The sequence below is a fragment of the Fukomys damarensis genome, unplaced genomic scaffold (assembly GCF_012274545.1).
Source record: "Fukomys damarensis isolate Sample0158 unplaced genomic scaffold, DMR_v1.0_HiC HiC_scaffold_25, whole genome shotgun sequence".
In the NCBI taxonomy this organism is placed as follows: domain Eukaryota; kingdom Metazoa; phylum Chordata; class Mammalia; order Rodentia; family Bathyergidae; genus Fukomys; species Fukomys damarensis.
In genome coordinates, this window is record NW_022900937.1 from 7,475,263 (window position 1) to 7,482,025 (window position 6,763).

Below are 6,763 nucleotides of genomic sequence, written 5' to 3' on the forward strand. Positions count from 1 at the left end.
CATCTCAGTCTTCTCATAAGATTTTCCTGAGATGCTCAGAGCAGCTGAGGGAACTGATCCTCGAAGGCCACAAAACCCGAGGGTTGGAGAGCAAATCGCACTCTGCAGTGGTTTCATTGCCTTCTCCGGTGAGCTGCGCAGGTGGCCTCGGGGGCTCGGCCACATGTCCCCGGGACAGGGAGCTCTGTTACTTCACCCTTAGCCCCAGGCGAATGCTCTTTCCCCGGGAAGGCAGACAGTTCTGCGTCACGAATGTGGTATGAGGACATCTCGGGAGGAACACACAGCTGGGATTGGCCAACTGGGTCTGATGCAGCTTCAAGCTTAAGAGATCATTTGCCCCATGTGCCTTTTGAATTTCCAAGATTCCCTCTTAAATTCTTCAAACATTCTCAGCAAATTAGGTAAGCCAGTGTTACTGCTAGAAGAAGAAAAAAGAGAGGAAAAAAATTGCAAATAGTGCTAGTGCCTAGGTCAGTTGTCACTTACCACTTTTAATTCTTCATCTGTAATATTTTGAAGTGACCAGAAGTGCCAGGGTGCTAAGGAGCAGAGAGCCCAGAGGAGAAATGAGCTCCTGGCCTTGGTTCCTGTTGGCATAAAGTCCCAACTCTGCTTTGCAGGGTAAGAAGAGAGCTCACCTTGGCCTCGTGTCAATGTCAGTGACCAAGGAATGAGGGTTTAGGTTACTCCGCAGGGTGTGCACCTGGCCCTGGTCACACATACTTGGTGCAGAACAGTGGACTTCCTGCACCTCTGCAGCAGAACTGTCACCTTGCACAGGAGTTTTGGCATTCACCGTCCCTGGAGTGGAGTGGATTAGTGCCAAGATCAGTGTGGTGCCCAACCTTGATAGCCCTGGGTGCTTGTTGGTGCCTTTCCTGGTGCTAGGTCTGCCAGGGTGTTGGCTGTGGTCCTTCAGTGTCTTTTGGTTACCTCTTTTGTTGGCCCTGGGGATCGAGGCAGCAACACTGAACTAAATCTGCCTCCCTGTCTGGTGTCTTCTGATCAGCTTGGGTTTTCCCATCTGTTCGTTTCTGGGTGCTGGGATGGAACCAGGGCCCTGCACACACTGGCAGGTCTCTCCCATAGAGAGGCCACCCCAGCAGCTGCCTGCTGCCAGTGGAGTGCCTGTTTGCTGCTTCAGAACATTTTTCAGAACCTTTGTTCTCTCTCATTGTATTTTTTTTAGCCATACTTCCATTATTTAAAAATTCATGTTTGGTTTTCCATCTTTCCTCAGTTTTTACCACCTTGTCTTTTTAGTACTGACATTCTATGAGCATCTGAGCATAAAGATCCCAAAGATAAAAGATACTCACTTCCTCCCCATGAAAGGCACAGTTAAGTAACTAAGCATCTTATGCCTGGCGAGGGAATTTCCATGGTGGGAAGGCCTGCGACCATACACCGTGGGCCTGGGCCATGGGAGGGTTAGGGGCCCAGCTGGGAACTCACAGGAAGGGGTCAGGGTGACCACCTCGTGCTAACCTCCGGCCTCCCCTGAAATGTCAGGATCTGCCCCGGACACCACGGAGAAGCCCGGGGAAACTCCGCCTGCCCTGAACAGCAGCACAGGAGCCCAGTGAGTACCAATGCAGGGAGCGGGGCAATGGCCGGGCAGGAGGCTGCTCCCATGGCAGCAGGGAGTGGGAGCCCAAGGAGGGAGGACGCCATGGTGTGTGTGGGGAGCTACTGTTTGGTGCTCCAGTGAGTGATGGCCCCTCGACTCCCAAGTACCTAGAAGGATGGGCGAGTTTAACTAAGGACGGCTTGGCTTTGTGTTTCCGTCTATGAGAAGCTTCACTCTCCCTACACTGGTTCTCTCTCATGGTGAACTAGAAGCCTGGGACAATAAAACATAAAGAAAAGAAGGAAAAGGGGAGAAAAGGAAGAGATGAAGTAGGAAGAAAAGGGCTAAAGGAGTAGGGGAAGGGTAGGGGAGAGGAAAAAGAGGAAAAGAAAAATATGAGAATAGGAAAAAAAATGGAAACAAAGTCTTTGTAAATAGGGAAGGGAGGAGCGGGTGAAGGGAGGGCAGGGACAAGGGGAAAAATGAGAACCAAGACCTGTCATGTAGAGGTACAGGATCCCAGTGATATATGTAACTGTGCTGTCTACCTAGAATATACCAATAAACCTAAACCTAATAAAGAAGAAAAAAGAGAAAAGGAAGAGTGGGGTGAGGAGGCAGAGGAGGGGGAGAGGGAGCGTGCGTGAGGGGAGTAAGGAAGCCCTTCCAGCCAGCCCCGGCCACAGCGTGGAGCAAGAAGAAGCGGGACCTCAGCACCCCTGTGCAGCCTGCTGGGCTGCACTGTGTTTAAAGCCAGGCAATTTTCAGCTCCGACTCCTGAAGAGGAGAAAGTGATTTTCACTCATGATACTGCCTGGCCCCAGGATTCTTTGGAAACCTGAACATGGCACTGGGCAGGATTTTATAGAAACCCGTCATGGGAAATGGCCCCAAACTCCCAGAGGAGGCTTGAGCTCCTGCTCTTGTGTGAAAGATCTGCCCTGCACTCCTCAGTGTGATCCAGCTCATCCTGATATCCTGATAGCACAGCCTTTCCTGGTAAACTTGCTGTCAGGTCTGCACATCAAGCGGTGTGTGTGTGTGTGTGTGTGTCTTGGAGATCAAACCCGGGGCAGTGTAGTACTGAGCTACACCTGCAGCCCCTTTAAGTTGTTTTTAATTTTATTTTTAAATTTTGAGACAGGGCATTATTAAGTTGCCCTGGCTGGTCTCGAACTTGTGACACTCCTGCCTCAGCCTCCCAAGGAGCTGGCATCATAGGCATGCACCACTGTGGAGGTTTAATATTTTGTATGATCAGCACGTCTCATTAAAATTTTGGTGAACTTCTCTAAGATAAATCTTTTTTTTAATGCAGAACAGATTTTATTTTAAAAATAGATTTTAGTAACAATGATATACCAAAACCCTCTTGTTATAATAGAAAAACAAAAGGTAAGAGGAGTTTTCTTTACGTTTTTCCCTGAAAATACAGAATCAACCATCATAATAAACTGCCATCTCTCACTTGTTTTATTGGAATTATTGCTTTTATGGATTATCCAAGGATATTAAATAATCAGTGGCTTTTGCATGATATTTATGTGCTTTTTTTTTTTTTTTTTTTAACCAGGGATCAAACTCTGTTCCTTGCACTTTTGAGGCAGGTGGCAGCGCCACTGAGCTAAATCCCTGGCCCCTGCATAATATGTAGACATACACCTGGATTGTTTTTATCTCCAAGTAAAGACATTCTCAAGAAATACGAAGAAAACTGGGCACTTGCTTTCTTAAGCTGTGTTGATAAGGTTAACTCATAAAGATCTTTAACTCTCTTTTTCCCTTCTATCTTGATTGATGCCTTTTTTGCCTATTTTTTGTTATTCCAGGTTGCTTAGCAGTTTATTTCCATTCAGACCTAGCACCAAAGTAGACATCTGAGAATTAACTCCTAGACTCATTAGAGACTAAAATAATGACAATAATGATAATAATAATAATAATAAAGTGGCTTTAAAATACGCAATCTGTTATAGGATCTGATTCATGTGAAAAATTTGGGCCATAGCTTATGTGAGGTTTGCAAATGGAAATCTTGGTGTTTAGCTACCTGAGCAGGAGACCTTAAGTTGTTCCTCTGTATCATAAGTGTAATTTGGATTCAATGATCATTTCATAAGCTGGTCAATGCATATTCCTGTATTTCTATCTTGTAAATGTGTTGACAAAAGTGGTCAGCATTCTCTGTCATGTACTCAGTGCCCTGGGCAGTGATGGGATGAAGGGGTGCGGTGCCCATGGGTCTGTCTGTCCACCCAAGAGTCTCCGACTGCCTGGCTGCCAGAGGTGGGCTCTGAGGGAGAGGGTTGCTCTTTCTCCCTGCCTGATCCCCTCTTTCCTTCTTTCTGCCCACCGTAACCTGAGCAGCATCTCATCTTCCAGAACCTTCCCCCAGTGTGCTGACCATGCCAAAACTGTGACCTCTGGAAGGTGAGCCAGAGTCAACCCTTCCCCCTTTGAGTTGTGGGTGTCAGGTGTTTTGTCGCAGCCACAAGGGAAGTGACCAAGACACTCATGCTGTGAGATGTTCAGAGGATAGCTTGTGCCTGGACGCTTACTATGAGGAATGCAGACCATCGTTGAGAACAGGTGGATGAGGTAAATGTAAACAGGATAAACACTGATGAAGGAATTCTTCACAGCTTCTCAAAACGTTTTCAGTAACCTGAAATTCTAAGTTATGTTGTACTGAATTAAGTAATCTACGTTAGATGTCTAGATCATTTCTAAGTAAGTTGAGATATTAAGACATCCGTTATTTAGCCTAAGTTTAAAGTCCATACACTTTGGTAATTTTGCTTGCATACTGTACACAAGGAGCAAGGCTGAAAATGTTGAGGTCCATTTCCACACTTCAGAGTTCTACTGCGAGCCAAGACGATGGCGCACGCCTGTGGTTGTTGGACTCTGGAGGCTCAGGCGGCAGGATTGCCTGAGCCCAGGAGTCCAGGAAGGAAAAATCACTTTGCATCATGAGAAAGCACACATTTCCCCACCCTTTTTGTGGTATCTGGGAGTGAATCGAGGGCTGTTGCTGAGCCACACCCCCAGCCCTCTTTTTCATTTTTTACTTTGAGACAGTGTCTTGTGAAGTTGCCAAGGCAGGGCTCAAACTTAATCCTCCTGCTTCAGCCTCCCAAGTACTGGGATTACAGGCTTGTTACCCAAAGTGCCTAAGGATTGACAACCAAAACTAAAAATAGTGAGGGGAGAGATTCTGTGTGTGAGGTACATGAGGCACATCTTACACAGGAAGTTACAGAGCATGACAAGGTTTGGGGGACAAAAGAAAGTAAAGTTTTGTTCTTGAAATGACTATGATTCCAAAGTCAGGAAGGGAAGAGGAAGAGTACAGAGCTGAGAGTTCGGATGAACTGTGGAAGGTCTGACAAAGTTGTAAAAGGGGCTTGGAGGGAATGAATAAAAAAGGTCAGGCAAACTAAAGAGGAGTCCCCTGAATGCAGCGGTGGCAGAGAGCCTACTCTTGCATCCCCAGAAGGTCGCTTGAAGGGGGCTCTGGGACCGCGTGGGTCTCACTGCAGGAGCCAGGGCCGCTGCTCTGTGGCCCTCTATGGGAAGCAGCAACCAGGCAGGTGACAGGCGGGACTTTAACTGGGACACCGCCCCTGTAGCGCCCACGGTCCCCCATCAAGTGACGCTCTCGGGTGCCCCCTACTGCAGGTACCCAGCGTGGGAGCAATGAGCCCACAGCTGTCTGCTGTCGGGGGCTGTGCACATCTGTCAGAGCCTCATTTCCCTTAGACTTAACATTTGGCTACGACCACAAAATCTGTGAAATCTGGATTTCTCACCACGCTGGCCTTGCGCCTCTGCCTCTGAGAATGGCGTGTGTGGGACCAAGGAAAGATTATCTTGTTGGGATGGAATTTGTAATTATGTTGCTTTATTGCCTGACTTCTGTAAGAGGCTAACAGTTTAATTTCTAGACCTGAACCATAGTGTAACACCGAAAGGGCAGAACAGCTGAAATTATTAGCAATGGATGAGGGTCAGGTTGATTTGCATATTGCAAACCGATTTTTCATTTCTACACGAAGTTACAGCCTTGGAGTCAAACTGGCCTGAGAGAAAGAAGAATGGGAAGATGCTGCTGAGTTACTCTGCTCCAAACACCGAGGGAGTATTTCATGACGTGCAGGTGCCGGCCTGGTTGTGGTGGCTGCAGGATTCTCTCTCCTGCTGCGCGGCCTTCTAATGTCACATTGCTGGCCAAGCATGGAGGACGGGGAGCATCAGGGCTGGCCCAGGGCTCCTCCCGAGTGAGGGAAGGACCTGTGCCTGTCCTCGGCCTCGCCCTGCGGGTCCTGGAGCAGCCGGGGCCCTCATCCCTTCACCCAGGGCGGTACAGGCCCATGCAGAGTCATGGGGCTGGCCGCTCTGCAGAGGCACCTGCGCCTGCGCGGCAGGCTGCTGGGCTGAGCAAGAACAACCGGACGGATTGCGGGAGCCGGTTCTGTGGGCTCTTGCGGTGCCTTTGACAGCTGTTTACTTTCGGTCCCTGTGCTGTCTTGGGTGGAATGCTCGGAATGGATCGCGGAGGTCAGAAGGTCTCAATCTTCCACTAACCGGAGAGCTAAGAATTCTGTACGAAACCATGGGTGGGGCCGCTGCCCGTCCTCCTGGTGCTCTGGGCAGCTGAGGTAGGAGGTCGAAAGTTTAGCAGGTTAGCCACGTTGGCGAGACTCTGCCCCCTCCCGGTAGAAAAAGAGCTAGGGTGCAGCTCAGTTCCCGGTACTGGATGATGATGGAGGTAAAGGGGACACATTTCAGAGAAAGGCGTTATTCTCCCACGTTGAATCTTCCGTTCTCATCCTTGATCTAAATAGCCCGGTGCATGTTTTCCTAGATGTTGGTAAGTGGATGTGTGAGGTGCACACAAAAAGTTTTTGTTTGGGTTCACAACATTCTGCTCCTTACATTTTCATTAAATTGTTCAATACCTGTCCATTTTAGCACCTAAAATCATTCCCCATATTCTAGGACTATCTTAGACCATTTATAAGATTATAAAGCACAGAAGCCATGGTGAGATGGTGCTGGGTAAACTGAGGTGAGTGAGAACAGAAGCATCAGGGATGTAACCCCAGTGGCATTGGAGGCTGAGGCAGGAGGATCACAGGTCTCAGTATCCCTCACCTCTGAGGGAGAGGGGAATGGAAGGAGGGGGGA

The 6,763-nt window shown here is 48.5% G+C and overlaps 1 long non-coding RNA gene across 1 annotated transcript in view; it reads right to left on the reverse strand.

Moving 5' to 3' along the window:
- Positions 1 to 5,552: 5,552 nt before the first annotated feature.
- The window catches only part of LOC104874529, a 6,635-nt gene continuing 5,424 nt past the window's right edge, over positions 5,553 to 6,763 (reverse strand). The window contains exon 3 of the long non-coding RNA XR_783768.2: positions 5,553 to 6,436. This is a non-coding gene — a long non-coding RNA (uncharacterized LOC104874529). The remainder of the gene's footprint in view (positions 6,437 to 6,763) is intronic.